At 45.9% G+C, this 20808-nt stretch overlaps 1 pseudogene; it reads right to left on the bottom strand.

Moving 5' to 3' along the window:
• Nucleotides 1-19065, bottom strand: part of LOC120669275 — a 33245-nt pseudogene extending 14180 nt beyond the window's left edge.
• Nucleotides 19066-20808: the final 1743 nt, after the last annotated feature.

A 20808-nucleotide genomic window follows, 5' to 3' on the forward strand; every position in this document is an offset into this window, starting at 1 on the left:
TCACTACAGCCACAAACATTATGGCAGAACCATCCCTTGATTATGAACCGATTGAAGAGGTCAAGGAAATTCTCCTAGTTGACTCACCAGAATCCCTCCTTGGAAAAGTAGATGAAAACTTCATCAAGGAGGAGGAGGATCCTGCCTAACCCATAGATATATATGAGTTTGAGATTCCCCATAGACCTCCAATTGAGTTTGAGCCTCTTCCCGCTGGCCCCGACTATGTTCTCGACCATGATCGAGACTCAACTTTCATCTCCCATGATGAATCTCTTGAGATGGAGAATCCATGGGCCAAGGAATTTTGTGAGGCGCCTGTTGGTATTTCTTAACTCTCGCAGAGATGACCGCAAGCGCATGGAAATACCGTTGTATCACTTCACCCGGAAGTATTCAGGGTATCGTATTTTCCACGAGGAACGGAGGTGTAAAGGTCTTCTAACTAATTTACCCGAAGGAAGAGAGACTGTTGGACTTTGGGTAGTGTGGTTGTCTAAGAGAAGAGATACTTAACAGAGATAAACCAGCTCTCACTTGCTTACTTCGGGCACCGGCTTACTCCTGGTCTGCCAAGATTATCCAGCTATTAGCTCTACACCCAACCCTCACATGGGGGACTACAAAGGACGGACAGGGCTGTCACCACCTGCCGCCTACCCCGACAGACCATGGAGAAGGTATGCAAACAACGGTAATCTCTAGACCAGACACCACGTCCGCGCTATCGATTACTACTCTAGCCTCGACTCCATCCATGACTCGAGCCTTTAGACTAGAGCAACCGTCATGAGGACGGACGATGATCCCGCAAGCAAAAGATAACGAAGGCTTAACTTAGATAAGAACTCAACAAATAGACGAACTCAGATACTTACTCGAAAGAGGCTCGTATCCACCGAGGTACAAGCAGAGGGAAACCGACAACTCTGGCACTCCTCCCGAACTTCTCCTCGCACACTCCCTAGCCTACTCTCTACAAGATAACTCTAAGGCGGACTCTACCCTTCTCCTTCTTCTCTCTAAATTTTGTTATCTTGTGAGGGGTGAGGGAGTCCCCTTTTATAGCCCAAGGAGGTCGGTTCCCGCCAGAATTAAATATGGAAACGATGATAACCGCCATCAGGAGGATAAGATCAGTCTTCCCGCCAAAACTCAGCATGACTGGCTTTCAGGTGGGGTCGGCCGACCCCCCTGTGCCGCCTCTGGCCACCGCCTTCGTCTGTGTTGCTGCCTGGTGGGTCCTGATGTCAGATGGTCAGTGCCGGGGCTTGGTTGGTCGGTTTGGTCTGGTTTGTGGGTCTCCTTTGCATGTGTGACGCAGCGTCGGATATTCTGTGCAATTGTGTTGTGTCTTTTGTTTGTTTTTGCTCTATTCTGGGTATGGGTGCCTGCAATCCATGAATCACCAAAACTTGTGGAAATAATTAGAAATAAGCCCTATAACTACTTTTGGTGTTTGAAAGTTATGAAAAGATGCAGGGGTTGACGGCTTTATTTCTGACTTAAGGGCCGTCAACAACACCCCCACACTTAGCCTTTGCTCGTCCTCGAGTAAAGAGGTGAAGACTAAGGTGGATGCAACTCCTCTGAAGAAACCTGCATACAAGTTATTCCAAGTTTCTCCCTGACTTGTGAACTTTTTTAAGTGTCTACCATGCTTATTTTGATGATTGAAACTTGGAATGGTTTAACCTTCAGGTTCCTTAGTCTCACGTACTCATATACTTGGGTTTTATGAATTTTCAAAATCAAGCATAGCCTAGCTCCTCAGTTTGTTTTCTTGGATATCTCTTTTTGCTTGTTGAATTTCTCACCAAGGCAAAGTGTTGCCTTCTTTTTTTCACCTACCTCTAGAAAAGCTTATGTGGAGCTTAGGGTTGGGAAAGAGTTGAAGGCATACCTGTTCCTCATATGTTGCTAAGTCAACGACCGGATCCAAAGCAGAAACAAGTCATAAACCTTGATCAAGATGTGCATGTGTGTGAATATTTGGGTGGATGGTGTATGAACTCCTTTCATGAACCATCTCTCTCCTTTATATCTTTTTCTTTGGACATGGGCTCTCTCTCTCTCTCTCTTTGAATACTTGGACCTTCAAGTGTCCAACTCTCTCTTTTTTTCTTTTGAATACCTGGACCTTCATGTGTCCAACTTTTTTTCTTACCATGCTTTCTTGAGCATACCTCTCCTTTTTTAAAAAATAACCCATGTCCTTTTTCTTGGAATGATAATTTGGAGAGAGTAGTCATGAATATCATGGAATTTTATTTTATGGGATGATATGGAAGGATGGGTAAAATGTCATTGCGCAACTTCCGGTGTAAAAGTTGGCAAATATGTGTGGAGTGTATGTGATCTTGATCGTGGGAATATGAAATGTATCTCACAAAGGGTCACAACAATTTGACAAAGCTCAATGAGACAACAATTGCATATGTGGAAGGTTTTCAATTTTGAACAACATATGGCCTTGGATAGGAATGTCATAAACAAACGAGGAGCCACGCTATTGAGTTTTTTTATTTTATTTTATAAAAGAAATCCCAAGTACTTTGTAGGGAAGAGTTAGGTTCCATTCGTTCAACCATATCTCAAGAGTCAATTATTAGATAGCATGGGTTCCCTATCAAATTTTAGTTGACAAGAATAAGCTGAAAGTCAAGGAATAAAAAGTATGCAAGTTTATCATGAAGTGTATGGAGTGCAAAAACATATATATTTTTTAATTATTAGTTTTCAAACACTAATATAAGTAGTTAGGTGTATGAGCGTGGGAGTGCAAACCAGCGTGTGTGTCGAAGCAAACGTTGCAGGGTCTTCACCAAGGTTTGGCCGACCCTAGGGACTGGCTGACCCCTTGGTTGATTCTTTAGGTCTTGCTTTGCAAGTGGTGCTCGGTGCTGGTACGTGCCTGAGTTCTGGGGGGGTGCTCCCCCCCCACACACTTATTCTCTTGTACCTGTTTTATTTGACACAAAGAAAAACAAGGCAAATCTCTGCCGGTTTGAAAAACCGGGGAGTGCAACAATTTATTGGATTATATATTTTTTCTTTTATTTATTTATTTATATTTTTTTAAGGAAGAAGATTGAAATCAATTAAATTAATTACGTCTACTTCTTCCTTTGGATTTAAGGGTTCAAGGAAAACTTTTAAGCATTGACCATTTACCTTGAAAACCTTACCGTTGTCATCCTGAATTGTGATTGCTCCATGTGAAGATGCATGGATGATGGTGTATGGCCCATCCCATTTGCTTCGAAGTTTTCCTTGCCCAAAGAGCTTGACCTTGGAATTAAAAAGTAATACCTTGTCTCCTATCTTGAATTCCTTGGGTCTGATTCTCTTGTCGTGCCATCGCTTAGTTCTGTCCTTGTAGATCTTGGCACTGTGGTAGGCTTTTTCCCTCCATTCTTCCAGCTGGGATAGTTGGATCTTCCTGTTTCTTCCTGCCATCTTACTGTCCATGTTCCATGTTCGGATAGCCCAGTGAGCTCTGTGTTCTAGCTCGACTGGTAGATGGCAGGTTTTACCATAAACCAGCTGGTACGGTGACATGCCTATGGGGGTTTTGTAAGTTGTTCTGTATGCCCAGAGTGCATCAGGCAGCTTATTTTTCCATCCCTTCCCCATTTCATTCACTGTTTTCTATAGGATGTTCTTGATCTATTTGTTGGAGGTTTCTGCCTGCCCGCTAGTCTGTGGGTGATACGGAGTTGCGATGTTATGCTTTACTCCAAGCTCTTTCAGGAAGTTTCGGAAGGTCTGATTAATGAAATGAGACCTTCGGTCACTTATGACCATCCTTGGAGTCCCGAAGCATGGGAAGATGATCTCATGAAACATCTTACGGGCATGCTTGGCATCGGCAGCTCTACATGGTAGAGCCTCAACCCACTTCGACACATAGTCGACGGCGACCAGGATGTATTCAGAATCTTTGGACTTTGGGAATGGCCCCATGAAGTCAAAGCCCCAGACATCAAACAGCTCAACTTGAAAATTGGAGTGGAGGGGCATTGCATCTCGGGAGGTGATGCCACCTTGCAACTGGCAGTTTCTGCACCTCATGATGAAGTTTCAGGTATCCTCATACATTGATGGCCAGTAGAAACCACTTTGCCATATTTTCGCCTAGGTGCGAAATACACCATAGTGGCCTCCATATGGTGCGGAGTGGCACTTCTCAATGATTTGGATCCCTTCGGCCTTTGGTACACATCTTCTGAGCAGGCCATCTGAGCATACCCTGTACAGGTATGGATTGTCCCACAAGTGACATCTACTCTCGTACAACAGCTTCTTTTTGTTTTCCCCTGGTGGTACGTATCCTGAAACCATGAAGTTAACAATGTTCGCGTACCATGGGTTTGAATCTGTTACCTTCAGCAGCATGTCGTCGCGTAGGAAATCGTTGATAGGAAGATCCTGCATGTTAGTGATAGGCATATGCGACAAATGATCGGCAACAGTATTTTCTACTCCCATTTTATCTTTTATTTCCAAATCGAATTCTTGGAGTAGTAAGATCCACCTTAGCAATCGTGGTTTAGCATCTTTCTTGGTGAGCAAGTATTTTAGAGCAGCATGATCGGTGAACACAATAACTTTTGCTCCAACCAAGTAAGATCTAAACTTATCAATTTCAAAGACAACGGCCAGGAGTTCTTTTTCAGTTGTTGCATAATTTAATTGAGCTCCTGACAAAGTTTTACTTGCATAGGTGATTGCATGATGCTTTTTATCTTTGGTTTGGCCAAGAACCGCCCCGATAGCATAATCACTAGCATCACACATTATTTCAAACGGCAGCGTCCAATCAGGGGGTTGAATGATTGGAGCTGAGATGAGTGCTTGTTTGAGGATGTGAAAATATTTCAAGCACTCATCGGTGAACTCGAAAGGTGCATCCTTAGCCAGAAGGTTTGTGAGGGGCCTAGCGATTTGAGAAAAGTCTTTAATGAACCTCTTGTAGAACCCCGCATGACCTAGGAAGCTACGGATCCCTTTTACGTTTATCGGAGGTGGGAGCTTCTCTATGACCTCGATTTTAGCTCTGTCCACCTCGATTCCTCTCTCGGACACAACATGCCCTAGTACGATGCCTTCACAGACCATGAAATGGCATTTTTCCCAATTCAGTACCAGGTCCTTCTCTTGGCATCGCTGCAAGACTTTATCTAAATTCTCAAGACAATGATCGAAAGTTTTCCCATAGACGGAAAAGTCGTCCATGAAAACTTCCATGATTTCCTCGATCATGTCTAAGAAGATAGACATCATGCATCTTTGGAACGATGCGGGGGCATTGCAAAGCCCAAATGACATCCTTCGGTATGCATATGTTCCATAAGGGCATGTGAACTTAGTCTTTCTTTGATCATCAGGATGGATGGGAATTTGGTGGTAACCTGAATACCCATCAAGGAAACAGAAGAAAGAATGCTTCGCTAGCCGCTCTAACATTTCATCAATGAAAGGCAGCGGGAAGTGATCTTTCTTTGTTGCTGAGTTGAGCTTCCGGTAATCAATGCACATCCTCCACCCCGTGACAGGTCATTGTGGGATTAGCTCATTCTTGCTGTTTTTAACGACCGTCATTCCTCCTTTCTTTGGCACAACCTGAACGGGACTCACCCACTCACTGTGAGGCACGGGATAGATTATCCCGGCGTGTAGGAGCATTAGGACCTCCGTCTTGACAACCTCTCTCATCGCATTATTTAGCCTACGCTGAGGCTCCCTAGAAGGTGTGCAGGATGGGTTTGTAGGGATGCGATGAGTACAAAAGGTAGGGCTGATTCCCTTAAGGTCTTGGAGTGAGTAACCGAAAACAGGCCTATGCTTTTCTAGAACAGCTAGGAGTTTGGCTGTCTCCACGTTAGAAAGCTTATCACTAATGATAACGGGAGATTCAATGTCGCCGTTTAAGAAAGCATAGCGAAGGCCAGAAGGAAGGAGTTTTAGCTCTATTGGTGGTTGTGATGGCTGTTCGTCAGTGGGAATTTCAATAGTTTCTCCAGAGTCGTCTTCTTCTTGAATGAAGAGTTCAGCATCTTGTTCTAAGGACGACTCAGAAGACTCAAAAGGAAAATGGCCATCACTTCTTCAACTGACTCTGGCTGGGGAAGAAGTTCAACGGGAGAATTCTTTGCCCGAGAGATCGGGAGCGAGAATGTTTCTCTTCCTAGCTTAAAATTGATGGTTCCTAGAAGAGGAGCTTCTAGGAACAATTTTTCAACAGGGTGCCCGATTAAAATGTCGAAGTCATAGACATCGAAGACATGAAAATCAAGGGCAACCTCCAAGTCATCATGATGTACAAGTACGTCATGGACTATCCCAACTCCCTCTAGGATGGATCCTGGTGCATTCCTGAGGGTTTTCTCGGTTGGAACCAAAGAGTTCTCCAAATGCATCAACACATAGGAAGCCGACATAATGTTTGCTCCAACCGTGGGATTGTATAAGACCTCTTCCAAAGTTCCTGGGATAAAGCAGCGAATGTTCAAAGAGGGGGCGATAATCTAAAGTGGTTCAGAAGATAACTCTCCCTCTTCTACCCACTCACTACTCATGATAGCGGTTAGGTCCCTAACCGGATCTTTAAGGAAAGCCTTATCGAGAGGTTCGGGAAGACCAGCTAGAACTGGGGGTCTTTTCTGATAAAGGTAATTCGAGGTATTTCCGTAATCTTTGAATAAATCATCCTCGAATTCAAAGGGAACAGCCGAAGGTTGAATTTCTTCTTCCTTCGGCGTTCCTGGTTCGGGGGAAGGCTCGGTGGTTGAGTCTGGGTTGGTTAATGGTAAAGATTCTGACTCAATCAGTGGGACTTCCTCACAGCTTGAAGGTTCTACTAACGGGAAGGTTTCGGTGAAGGAGGTGTTTTCCAGAATACGATCTAGAAGGGCCTCTCCTTTAGAAGTGGTTTTGTACATGAACACCCCTCCGGCAGCGATATCAAGCTGTTGGGCAAACTCCTTGCTAAGCCCTACCCAAAAGTGTTGAAGCAACATGTGGTCGGGGATAGACAAGTTTGGGCCAGCACGAGTTAGCTTGGAAAACCTGGCCCAGGCTGCACCAATGGACTCCTTCTCATCCTGACGAAAGTCAAGGATCTCTTTTCGTAGGGAAGTAATGCGAGAAATCGAGAAGAACGCAAGACAGAACCTGTCTCTTAGCTCTTCCCACTCTCCGTTTACTTTCCCTTCATTATGGGTGTACCATTGTTTCGCTCTCTCAGCAAGGGAGAAAGGAAACAACTTCCACCGAAGTGTTCCTTGTGCCATGCCTGCGATTGACAGACATGAGCACAGCTACTTGAACTCTCGTAGGTGGTCGTAGGGATTTTCATCATCAAAACCTGAGAAGGATTGTTCCCGAACCATGGCTATGAAGCCAGGGCGGAGTTCAAAGCTGGAAGCTGTGATTGGCTTCGAAGATTGTGGTGGCTCTAAGAACTCGCCCTTGGGAGCAGAGAATTCGTGGATAGAAAGGGAATCCATGGAAAAAGGATAAAATAAAGAGAAAGGTAAAAAGAAAGGATACACGGGCAAACTAGGTTCGAAGATAACTACAGCAACCGTTCCCCGGCGACGGCGCCAGAAATGCTTGTTGGTATTTCTTAACTCTCACAGAGATGACCGCAAGCGCACGGAAATACCGTTGTAGCACTTCACCCGGAAGTATTCAGGGTATTGTATTTTCATGAGGAACGGAGGTGTAACGGTCTTCTAACTAATTTACCTGGAGGAAGAGAGAATGGTTGGCCTTTGGGTAGTGTGGTTGTCTAAGAGAAGATATACTTAATAGAGATAAACTAGCTCTCACTTGCTTACTTCGGGCACCGGCTTACTCCTGGTCTGCCAAGAGTATCTGGCTATTAGCTTTACACCCAACCCTCACGTGGGGGACTACAAAGGACGGACAGGGCTATCACCGCCTGCCGCCTACCCCGACAGACCGTGGAGAAGGTATGCAAACAACAGTAATCTCTAGCCCAGACACCACGTCCGCACTATCGATTACTACTCTAGCCCCGACTCCGTCCACGACTCGAGCCTTTAGACTAGAGCAACCGTCACGAGGACGGACGATGATCCCGCAAGCAAAAGATAACGAAGGCTTAACTTAGATAAGAACACAATAAATAGACGAACTCATATACTTACTCGAAAGAGGCTCGTATCCGCCGAGGTACAAGCAGAGGGAAACCGACAACTCCGGCACTCCTCCCAAACTTCTCCTCGCACACTCCCTAGCCTACTCTCTACAAGATAGCTCTAAGGTGGACTCTCCCCTTCTCCTTATTCTCTCTAAATTGTGTTATCTTGTGAGGGGTGAGGGAGTCCCCTTTTATAGCCCAAGGAGGTCGGTTCCCGCCAGAATTAAATATGGAAATGTTGATAACCGCCATCAGGAGGATAAGATCAGCCTTGCCGCCAAAACTCAACGTGACTGGCTTCTAGGTGGGGTCGGCTGACCCCCCCTATGCCGCCTCTGGCCACCGCCTTCGTCTGGGTTGCTTCCTGGTGGGTTATGATATCAGATGGTCGGTGCCGAGGCTTGGTTGTTCAGTTTGGTCTGGTTTGTGGGCCTCCTTTGCATGTGTGACACAGCGTCGGATCTTCTGTGCAATTGTGTTGCGTCTTTTGTCTGTTTTTGCTCTATTCCGGGTATGGGTGCCTGCAATCCAAGAATCACCAAAACTTATGGAAATGATTAGAAATAAGCCCTATAACTACTTTTGGTGTTTGAAAGTTATGAAAAGATGCAGGGGTTGACGGCTTTATTTCTGACTTAAGGGCCGTCAACAGCGCCGACTCTGGAATCTGAAGGAAAGGATTCCACAGATGAGCATGGGAACTTCACTCTTGAAATACCACAAAAACCATGCTCATCCAATGCCACTCCAGAGTCAGGCACGCTTAGTGCCCCGTAAACACACGAAGACTACAACCACCTTAAAGTCCTCTTCTGCAAAATCTTCAGAAGGGTTGGTTGTAGATGTATATATTTATCGTAAACATTGCAGATTCCATGGGTGCGCTGTGGCACTAACCTTGTAGCTAGCTTCAATTATTGGTGATGAAAGAAGGACCCATCACCAATGATAGCGACAAGAACTCCCATGGTCAAGCTTATGACCATAAACAAAGCACTGCCAGGAGATAACCCGGATTATCATTTCCTTTTCACATAAAAGCAAGATCATGCCTTTAGGATAAACTCTCCTTCGGGTATTTTTGGTCACTAACCATTTCTGGTTGAGATTAAAAAGAATGATGGGCAGGCTACACACATAAGCATGGGAATCTACACCAAATTCAACACCTTGGTATATCTTGAAATGATGTGGTTTCTTTCATCTTGCACCTTAAAAAATGAAAAAAAAATGTCCTTCTTTCGACATTAAACAAAGCCCTTTCGGGAGGTTCCCCGAGGATCACTAGGTTCGTGCTCATGCTTATCTTTCTTCGAATAAAGTTCAATGGTGCTTCATGCATGCTTTATCTATTCTTGTATGCTTTATGTTTGAATGTGTGTCCAGAAACACATCTATAGGCCTTTTAAATTAAGCATTTTGCTTAGGTTACAATGTCTTCTTCAATTTAATGAGACATGGAGTTATGTTTGATTGATGAGCCTAGAGTTAATACTTTTATAGATATTGGTTGTATATGTGGACCAACCCCTGTAGGACAATCAAATCCAAATGGGTGAGTGATTGAGCTTAATTCAAATGAAGAGGTAAGTCGAGGCCTTGGATTCCTGTTGTACAACATTCTCATGTTGGTGCAATGCCAAAAAGCCTAGTGAGAGTAAATTTAGTTTGAATAAATTTTAGGGCTCCCTAGTTCTCAAAACCGACAGAGCCATTGTTTTCTTTCCACCATTTTGTTTGAATGTAGTACCAGGTACAAGTGTGGGGGGAGATCTCTTAAGATTATCATTGCCATGCACATTCGAGATCTCCCACATGGGTATCGCACAACATCATTTGTGCTAACATGAGACGGGACAAGACAAGGACACCAAAATCAGCCGACTACCTGGTGGTTTGGCTGAATCACCACTGCCTTGATCCCCATCTTCTTCAAGAGCGATAGTATGTGCACCCCCTACCTCTCAATTTTCCCTGATTCATGAGTTTGAATGAATTTAATTCTGAACCACAAAATCAAACTAAAAAAATGGAATGGATCAGTGTGTTCCTCAAGCTCCACATATTTCCTATGGTTGGCTTACATATGTTTTATTCCATGCTTACCATCTTGATGCTTGTGAACAAAAATATTTAGGAAAGCATACTTATCTAAGTAGTTGATGTTTGAGATATAGTTTACTGATATGATCTTCGCTCTTACTGCTCAAGTGCTTGGGAAATTTATTAAAAAATTTGGAAAACCCTTTGCAAAGCTCCTTTTTGATATGCCAAAGTCCTACCAGATCCATATGATGATATATCGTGAAAACTCTATACACATATGCTGCTTTTCTTTGCATTGAGCTTTGTCAAATTGTTGTGACCCTTAAGAAATTTTTTTTCATGCTTTCATGATCAAGATTCACGTGCACACCATATACCCCCTTGCGAATGCTTCTAAAAGAAGTTAGCACTGTACCATCCATCCATCCCACAAAATGGTACACAATATGTGTTGGTCTCTCTCTCTAGTTTTTATTACAAAAAGAGAGAGACATAGGATATCTCTAAAAAAAGGGGAAAAAGAAAAATAGAGGAAAGATGGCATGCCAAAGAAACATGACCCATAGTGAGCGAGAGAGAAAAGATGGCATGAATAAGATGTATGGCCCACAGTGAGCGAGAGAGAAAAGAAGGCGTGCCAAAGAAGCACAACCTAGAGAGAGAGAGAAGAGATAGCCGTGTCCTTCAAAAAATTATAGAGGGAGAAGGATCATACACAAAAGAGTTTCCATCTCATCCACCCCAATTCATAAATGTGCACATTTTGATCTAATTGCATGACTTGTTTTTTCTCTTTGGATCCGGTTTTTAACTTTGCAATAAATGTGATACAAGTATGCCTTGTTTTTCATACCCTACCTTGAGCTCCACATATAGCCGTCACTAGTGGTAGGATAAATGAAAGGCAAGTCAAATGCCTTGGAAAGCTTGTTGGCACTCCTTAGCCTAATGAATTACTCTGCAAGCGCACAGAGACCGATTGTATCTTTCACCAGGGAGTATACCTGGGATATCAAATCCAAGGAACGGTAAAGCTTCGACCAAACTTAGAGATCTTCAACTGGACACAACCAGCGAGAAGAAGATAAAGGGAAGATGGCCTAACTCCAGATAACCTACTATTCTGACTAGTTGACGAGGTAACTACTGACTTGGTCTGCTTCGGCGGCTGGAAGAGGAAGGACTTCAGAAAGGGGTGAGAAGGGAGTTCGACGGCAACCTGCAACTACTGCTATGAAAACACCCGAACATGGTGGACTACAAAGGATGGATAGGGCTATCACCACCTACCGACTACCACAACGGTTCTGTGGGGTGGAACACAACCTGAGATAACTACCAAGCCTAGGCACCACGCCCACTACTCTCAAGCTACTTGCTCCTACCGTGTACTTAGATAGAAAACAACTTTAAATAAGAAGAACTTGCTACTTACGTAGACTCAAGATCCCGTAGATCAAAGTAAGTACTTAAACAAGTAACTAAGACAAAAAGTAAAGCTAGCGAGAAACTGAAGTTGAGACAAGGAACTTACTCAAGTATATTCCTCCGAGGTGGATACAAAAGTGCAGTAAGACCGAGAGAACTCGAGTACGCTCCTTTCAGCTCGGCTTTCACCAGAGCACTCACCTCACTCTCTTCCTACTCAACACAAGAGTGTAACAAGAGACTCTCTTCTCTAAGGATGGGTGTGTGTTACAAGAGGGGGTCTTGGGCTCTATTTATACTACTCTATGGTCGGTACTGAGTTGGGCGTCAGTTGCACGCAGGTAAGTTAGTTGTGCTTGTCTTTCATGCCAAGGGAGAGCATCAGAGGCCGCCAGGTAGGGCCGGCCGGCCTCCCCTAGGTCGGCCGGTCTGGGGATGTGGCCATCTGGCCACCGCCTTTGAGTGGACGCTCTGGATATTCTCCTTTAAGTCGGTGATGGTTGCGTGGCTCCAAAGGCGACAGTTAGGGGCCGGCCGGCCTCTCCTAGGCCGGCCGGCCTGGCTCTGGCTTGGCTCGGGTCACCGTTGCTCTAGCACATTGCTCTCAAGGCCCACATTGCTTCTCAAGCTGAGTTGGGTTCTGAATCTTCGAGTTGTCATTGGATTTGGGCTCCACTCCACTTGATTCAAACCTTTCGGCCTTGACTTGCAAATTCTGCCTAAACCACATTGGTGTGACTTGATCTTGGGCTCAAGCCATGTTCTACAAAGTTTCACGATGAAGTGTTGCAAGGGTAGGCCGGCCGGCCTGGCCTAGGGTTCACCCCATTTTGGCTCATTTTTGTACATGTTGCTCCTGGATTCAAATACTCACCAAAACTCATGGAACTTGTTAATGTTAGTGAAAATTATAACAAGTTCGTTCCAAAAGCATGAAATCCGAAGGAATGTTGGCGGTAAAAATCATCGAAATCGACCACCAACACACCCCCACACCTAGACTTTGCTCATCCCGAGCAAAAGGAGTCGACAAAGATCCTGAGGATCAAGCAAAGTCCGGGATTCACGAACTCAGGTATGCATAAGAATTATTTCAAAGCTTTCCTTTAATACCTCGGATTCCGGGTGGCTAACACCTTCTTGTTCACCTATTGATCTCCAGAATAAATCGATGAGGATTATGACTAGCTCCTGTTTCGCAGTATTTGGAAGATTTCTGTTTTTAAACAAATCCAAGGCATACTCTTTTTGCTCGAGTCACTCATTCACTTGATTTTTATTCACAACTTCTCTAGCCTTCCCAAAAACTATTCTGAAAACGAGTATGTGGAGCTAAGTGAAGGATGTCACATACCCTTAACATTTATATTGCAAGATCAAACCTAGTGTCTCTTAGCAGTCTAGAAGCTCATCTTGTGGGTCAAGTGCGAGTGAGAAACGAAGATATGTTTCCATGGTGGTTTTGTGTCTAGCACCATACACCTCCCCCTTCTTCGTCTTCTTTTTTAGACAAGGCATGAACGTCATTCATCCTTTTCTTTCTTTTCAGGGGGGTGCAGCACTATTTTTGCAACCACATCTCATGGATTCAGGTTGATGGATGTGTACATGAATGATCCCAAGAAGATGAATCAATCTAAACTCCTTTTGGAGGCACTAGACTTGAGCAAGCTCACAATGTAGGGGATAGCTATGTATTTGGAATTCGCAAGTATGGCTCTGGAATGGGTATCGGTAAAGTTGAGCATAAGATTTTGCCTGGTTTTGTATTTTCAAAATAAAAGCTTCCAAGACCTTGAGTTAAGAGCTAGCACAACTTCATGTCATTATATCATTGAAAGCAAAAAGCAAACAATCAGGTGATCCTAAACATGAGTTCCGGAGGCAATTCGGTACTTGCATAAGAAATAAAACTTAGCAAAACCATGTTTGTGAAAAGATTTCAACTCTTCCTAGTCATTTCATTCAAATATTTCATTTGGATTTAGTTGGCATGATTTTGAATGAAATTGCACAAAACCAGAAAGGAGCAGGGAGTAGAAATAGCAAACCATGAGTGCGCGAAGGGGGCCAGAGAATGGCCGACATGTGGGGCCGGCTAGCCTAGGGGTGGCCGGCCGGCCTGGCCCTGTGGCCATCCTTCATGGCCTTTCTGCACAGGTTCAGGCTTGGTCTGTTCTACCCCAGTGAGGGTGTTTTGGTAATTTTTCATAGATCTCAGGCCGACCGGCCTGGTTTAAGCCGCCCGGCTTACTTTTCTTTTGGAATTCATCCGAATTTTTCTGGAATCTTGTGCTCATCCTCCTCATTTGGTTTTGCTGCGCAGTAGTCAAACATGAGAGCAGGGTTGTGGTTGGCACACACATGTGCACCAACCACATAAACACAAAGAGGAATGAACTTGAAATTTTATTTTATTTTAAAGCAAAGATGGGGGTGCTGTTGATTACAAATTAAATGAAACAAGAAAATGAAAGAAAATAAAGCACCCAAACTAAAGTAAGACTAATATAGACCTAACACCTACTTGGGATCCAGGGATCTATAGAGATCCTCGTTCCCGGTCGCCTTCGCAAGGCGTTTGATCTTGGAACAAACTGCCTTGCGAAGGGTATCCACCCTATCCCCTAACTCCATCCTGTCAATCTCCGTCTCGGCTACGTGCTCATCCATGTTGTTGAGGCATAGTCAGAGAGCAGCGAGCTGCTCGCCGAGTGTAGGCGTGGACCTCTATCGGTCCACGGATCGGTGGTGGCTGGATATGGCGACGCACTGAACACAGCGGAAGATCTGTGCCGGTACGATCCAATGGAGGGGTGAGCACCTTCCCCCTGCCGACCTTTGCCCCAAACACGCGATGGCGTAGAGGGCTAGGACTGGTGGGAGAGTACTCTGGGAGTACGTGGACAAGTCCTGCTGCACCATCTGGAGTGCAGTGACTTGCGCAACATGCGCCTAGGGATGAAAACAGGATGGGAAAATCCCGACCGACACCATTTACCATCTAAACCGATCGTCAACCACTTTCGCAGGAAAATCGGGCAAATAGGAAAAAAAATAGGAAAATCAGCGGGAACAGGAATGGAATCGGTTGGGGTGTTTTCGTGACTGTATTCTCGGTTCCTGTTTTCAGCCGGGAAAATTCCCGCGGGAATTCCCGTTTCTATAGGCCACAATCTTCATTTCAGCCCATAATTGCTTCTTTTAGCTCGGCCCACATAGGCACCGCACCCAATCCCCACGGCCCATTCCCAGGCAAGCGACCCTAGCCTCCAGGCTCTTGGCTCCAGCCGCCGCCGCCTCACTCGATCACTCCCTTCCCAACACAACCCTAGCCGCCGCCAGCTGCTGCACGGGGCAGGGGGCACAACGGCACGACGCAATGGCCACTTGCACGCCCGCACCCTCCCGACTCCGGTCCTTCCACCGCCGGCCACCAAGTTCGTGGCGCAGGCAAGTGCTATCCTTGATGAGCGAGTGTTTGACGCCAAGTACAAGGCGGAGCACTGCGAGCGAGCGAACCTGTGCGGGGCCTCAGGCGCATTGTGTCTAGCCTCTCCATGCAGCGGAGGAACTCCCTGGAGCCACCGCTAGTGTGCCTCGCTGGCCTGAAGACCTACGGCACCTGCCGCATCTACACGGCGATGAGGAACTGAGTGCAGCTACCGATTTTCCGTGCTGCCCTGTGTGCTGCTGAGTGCTCCTGAGTGCTGCTGCTGATTGCTGTGCTATCCTGTGTGGAATATTTTTTTATTTTGAACTTGTGTTGGTTGTCTACTGTCGTGCTTGACTGCTTCTGATCTGTTGAACTTGTGCCACCCCATGTCGAGCTAAATGTTTGAAGTGGTTATATGTATAGGTTTTCCCGACCGTAATTGATATTTTCCCGATCGAAATCGATATGTTTCCGATCGAAATATTCTGTTCCCGATATCCCGTAATATTGAATTCGTTTTCCCGTCCATTTTTCCCGTTCTCGTTTCCATTCCCGACAAAAATAACATGAACAGGAACAGTTTGGGAGTTTTCCCGACCGTTTTCAACCCTACACGCGCCTCTCCCGACGTCGTTCCTGCGCACTTCGTCACAACCTTCCTAGGGGAAAGAACCCATGTGGTAGGCCATGTCGGACTGCGTGTGCGGGAGTGCATGAGGGCCCTCAATCCTGGGCCCTGAATAGAACTCTCCACCGAGCCGGGAGACAGGCGGCCTCGGGGTGAGGCCGGCCGGCCTCCCATAGGCTGGCCGGCCTGGGGCTGGCGCCCCTGGCCAGCCGGCGGCGATGGTGATAAGGCGGCGATCTCCACCGCTTCCAAGATCCTGACGCTGCTCGACGATGCACGGGTTTGGTTGGACTTGGAGGGTGCCCTAGGAGTGGGTGTGTCCATGGCTTCAGGTTTTGGTGTCTTAGGGGAAGATTGCGAGGCCATGGTGGTGATATCGGAGAGAAGGATGAAACTCGGGATGAGATATGGTGCAAAGCTATGAAGTGATGAAGAGGAGGGAGCCTTCCGGTTTAAATCGACTCATCGTGCTCCGAACACCTAGGATCAGAACGTTTGAGCTGCGCTGAACGTTGAACGAAAGGATGAGGCCAAACGGCCCCGGAGCCAGGCCGGCCTAGGGTAGGCCGGCCGGCCCCACCTTATCAGGTGTGGGCCCCGGGCTTCTGGAGGCTCCTCTTGATCCTTTCCTTTCTTGGGTATTTTGGTGTTTTGGTTCAGAAAATGGAAGAAAGAATAGAGGGGAAAAGGAAGGAAAGATCTAACCTAAGATACGACACGTTTTAGGTACGGTGATGACCATAGATGATTATTCTATCTCAGAAAGCTTGTAGACATCTACTTCTTCGAGCTCGGGAATTTCGGGCTCGAGGAATATTTTCAATCTCTGGCCATTGGCCTTGAAAACATTCCCGTCATCTTCCTGGAGGGTTGTAGCACCGTGGTCGGCGGTGTTAAGCACTAAGAAGGGGCCTTCCCACTTGCTTCTAAGTTTACCATGACCAAACAGATGAACACGAGAGTTGAAAAGGAGTACCTTATCTCCTGCTTTGAACTATTTGATCTTGATACGCTTATCATGCCATCTTTTTGTTCGCTCTTTGTAGAGTTTAGAGCTGTGGTAGGCCTTCTCCCTCCATTCATCCAATTCAGCCAGTTGGATTTGTCGCTTGATTCCGGCTGATTGGAGATCCATGTTCCACCTCTTAATTGCCCAATGGGACTTATACTCGAGTTCAACTGGTAAATGGCAAGTCTTGCCATAGACTAGTTGATACGGTGTCATACCGATCGGCGTTTTGTAAGCCGTTCGATAAGCCCAAAGTGTCTCTGGTAATTTGTTCTTCCAACCTTTCCCCATGGCATTGACCATCTTTTGCAAGATGTTCTTGATTTGCTTATTAGACGTCTCTGCCTGACCACTTGTTTAGGGATGGTATGGTGTTGCAACCCGGTGGTCTACTCCTAACTCGCTGAGGCACTTCCTGAAGGTTCTGTCGATGAAGTGTGAGCCTCCATGGCTGATCACGACTATTGGAACTCCAAAGCGAGGAAATATGATTTCCTGGAACATTTTCTTGGAGCTCATTGAATCTGCCGCAACACAAGGAAGTGCTTCGACCCATTTGGACACGTAGTCCACTGCCACCAAGATGTATTCGCATTGTTCCGACATTGGGAAAGGGCCCATGAAGTTGACTCCCCAAACGTCGAAGATATCCACTTAAAGATTACTCTTTAGTGGCATTGCGTCTCGGGAATTGATATTCCCGTGATTTTGACATCTTCGGCAACGCCGCACGAATTCTTTCGCGTCTCCATACATGTTTGGCCAAAAGAATCCACTTTGCCAAACTTTTGCATGGGTTCGGAAGGCTTTGTAATGTCCTCCATAGGGTGAGGAGTGACAACGCTCTAGAATCTTGCGGGTCTCACATAACGAGATACAACGGCGGAGTAGACCATCAGCGCAGACTTTGAACAGATATGGGTCATCCCATAAATGGAATCTGCTGAGGTGTATCAGTTTCTTCTTGTCTTCTCTTGGAGGTATATATCCAGTCACCATGAAATTTACTAGGTTTGCGTACCATGGACTGGACGAGGTGACCTTCAGGAGACTGTCATCTCTCAAATAGTCATTGATCGGGAGATCCAATCCTTGTATTTGCATTCTTGAGAGATGGTCTGCCACACAATTATCTGCTCCTTTCTTATCTCTTATTTCCATATCAAACTCTTATAGGAGCAGAATCCAACGGATGAGTCGTGGCTTGGCATCCTTCTTGGTTAGGAGGTACTTCAGTGCTGCGTGGTCCGTATACGCAACCACCTTTGCACCAACCAAGTAGGATCTGAACTTATCCATGGTGAATACTACCGCCAGGAGTTCCTTCTCTATTGTGGCGTAGTTGAGTTGAGGTTCGGTCAATGTCTTATTTGCATAGGATATAGCATAATGTTGCTTATCTCTACATTAACCAAGCTTGCATCGCACATGATCTCGATTGGAAGTTTCCAATCGGGAGGCTGAATGATAGGAGCAGACGCGAGTGCCTTCTTTAGGGTATAGAAGGCCACGAGGCATTCCTCGTCGAAGTTGAACGGGGCGTCTTTTGGTAGCAGGTTCGGCAAGGGTCTGGCTATACGGGAGAAATCCTTAATGAACCTCCTGTAGAAACCATCATGACCCAAGAAACTCCTTACTCCCTTAACATTAGTCGGGGGTGGCAACTGTTCGATAACATCGATCTTTGCCCGATCTACTTCTATCCCTTGCTCAGACACTTTATGTCTGAGAACAATCCCCTCTCTGACCATGAAGTGACACTTTTCCCAGTTGAGAACTAGATGTGTCTCTTGGCACCTCTTGAGAACCTTTTCCAAATTCTCAAGGCATTGATCGAAGTCTTTGCCATAGACTGAGAAGTCATCCATGAACACTTCCATGATGTGCTCAATCAAGTCTGAGAAGATTGCCATCATGCACCTTTGGAATGATGCTGGTGCGTTGCATAGACTGAAGGACATTCGCCGGTAGGCGAACGTGCCATAGGGGCAGGTGAAGGTAGTCTTGCTCTGGTTATCGGGATGGATAGGGATCTGATGATAACCAGAGTATCCATCGAGGTAGCAAAAGTATGAGTGCTTTGCCAACCATTCAAGCATCTCGTTGATGAAGGGAAGGGGGAAGTGATCTTTCCGGGTAGCCTTGTTAAGCATCCGGTAATTGATGCACATTCTCCATCTGGTCACGGTCCGTTGAGGTATGAGCTCATTCCTCTCATTTCGGACTACCGTCATGCCTCCCTTCTTTGGGACCACTTGAACTGGGCTGACGCACTCACTATCTTGCACGGGGTATATGATGCCCACGTGCAGTAGCTTAAGTACCTCTTTCTTGACTACCTCCCTCATCGCATCATTAAGCCGCCATTGATGTTCTCGTGATGGCTTATGTTCCGGCTCCATTGGAATGCGATGGGTGCATAGATTGGGGCTGGTCCCCTTCAAGTCTTGGAGAGAATATCCGATGACGGACCGATATTTCTCTAAGACTGCAACGAGCCGCTGAGTTTCACTCTCTGTCAGTTTATCACTGATGACAACTGGTGTGGCTCTGTTGTCATGGAGGAATGCATGCTTCAAGCCAGGGGGTAGCGGCTTCAGCTCAGGTAGAGGAGGTTGCAGAATCTCCTCTTCGTCAAGCTTACTTTTGCCGGCCGGATCTATTTTCTGGGTGAAGTGTGAGACATCTTCCTCAAGATTGGGCTGAGTTTGCTCTTCTTGGCTGATGTTCACTGCATCCTCCAATGGGTCTTGCTCCGATCTAGCCTCAGCAATGGTGTTGCATGAATGAACTAGACTAACCGGGATTTTGTCTTTGTCAACCTTGACCTCGATAATGCAGAGGAGCACCCTAGGATTGCAGTAGATCTGAATGATGCTACTGCTAGCCTCGGCTTTCTCTGTCCATTCCTTACTTATAATCGTAGAAATTGACCTTTATCTGCGATGAAGCTTCGGGAATGAACGCCTCAGATCTTGAGCAAATACACTTTTGTTCCTTCGGCATGCTTGCAACATTAGCGAATTCCATGTACTCTTCCTCTGTGAAGAGATTGGGTATGAACATAGGCATGTCTTCAATGAGGGGCTCATGATCTGGGGACTTTGGTGGTTCGGTTATTTCCTCTGTATGGTGGAGGTGGAGAGGATGTGGCTGAAAGGATTTGCAGCTGTTGTGTCTCGCTGGTCTGCTCTATCAGATCTGGTGGATTGTCATAGATACCGGTGTAGTCAGTGCTGTTCAGAACCTTCTCTAGGAGAGTTCTGACTTCAGCCACTGTCTTATACATGACGGATCCCTCGGAAGCCACATTCATGAAATGTGCACTTTCCGGTTTAAGGCCATAGAAGAAGTGTTGCATAAGTATTTCCTCCGACATCTGATGTGGTGGCTCGGAGTCTACTAAATGCATGAATCTAGCCCAGGCTACTCCAAGTGATTCATCGCCTTGCTCGAATGATAGCAGTTGTTTCCGATGGGGAATCACTTTGGAGATAGGATAGAAAAACAAGCAAAATTCATCCTTCAACTGTATCCAATCTCCTCCGACTCTCCTTGTCATCCGGTTGTACCAAATATTGGCTTCCCCCATCAGAGAGGACGGGAATAGCTTCCACCGTAAGGTGTTTTGGGTCATACCGGGTATGATCAGAAGAGAGCAATTCTCTTCAAAGATTTGCAAGTGAGCATAGGGACACTCGTCCTTTTTACCAGAGAAGGACTGTGCGCGAACCATGGCTACAAGACTGGGACGGATCTCATAACCATCGGACATAATGGGGTGGCAAGATGGTGGCGGTTCCAAATACTTGCGAGATGGAACTGCCGGATAACTAGGAGAAAACTCCATATGGATGGATGGAAAGTCGTACAGCTGATTAGCTCTAAATCTAGTGTTGCTACCAATCCTTGGCAACGGAGCCAGAAAGCTTGTTGGCACTCCTTAGCCTAACGAATTACTTTGCAAGCGCACAGAGACTGATTGTAGCTTTCACCAGGAAGTATACCTGGGATATCGAATCCAAGGAACGGTAAAGCTTCAACCAAACTTAGAGATCTTCAACCTAACACAACCAGCGTGAAGAAGATAA

This window comes from Panicum virgatum, chromosome 4N (assembly GCF_016808335.1).
Source record: "Panicum virgatum strain AP13 chromosome 4N, P.virgatum_v5, whole genome shotgun sequence".
Lineage (NCBI taxonomy): Eukaryota > Viridiplantae > Streptophyta > Magnoliopsida > Poales > Poaceae > Panicum > Panicum virgatum.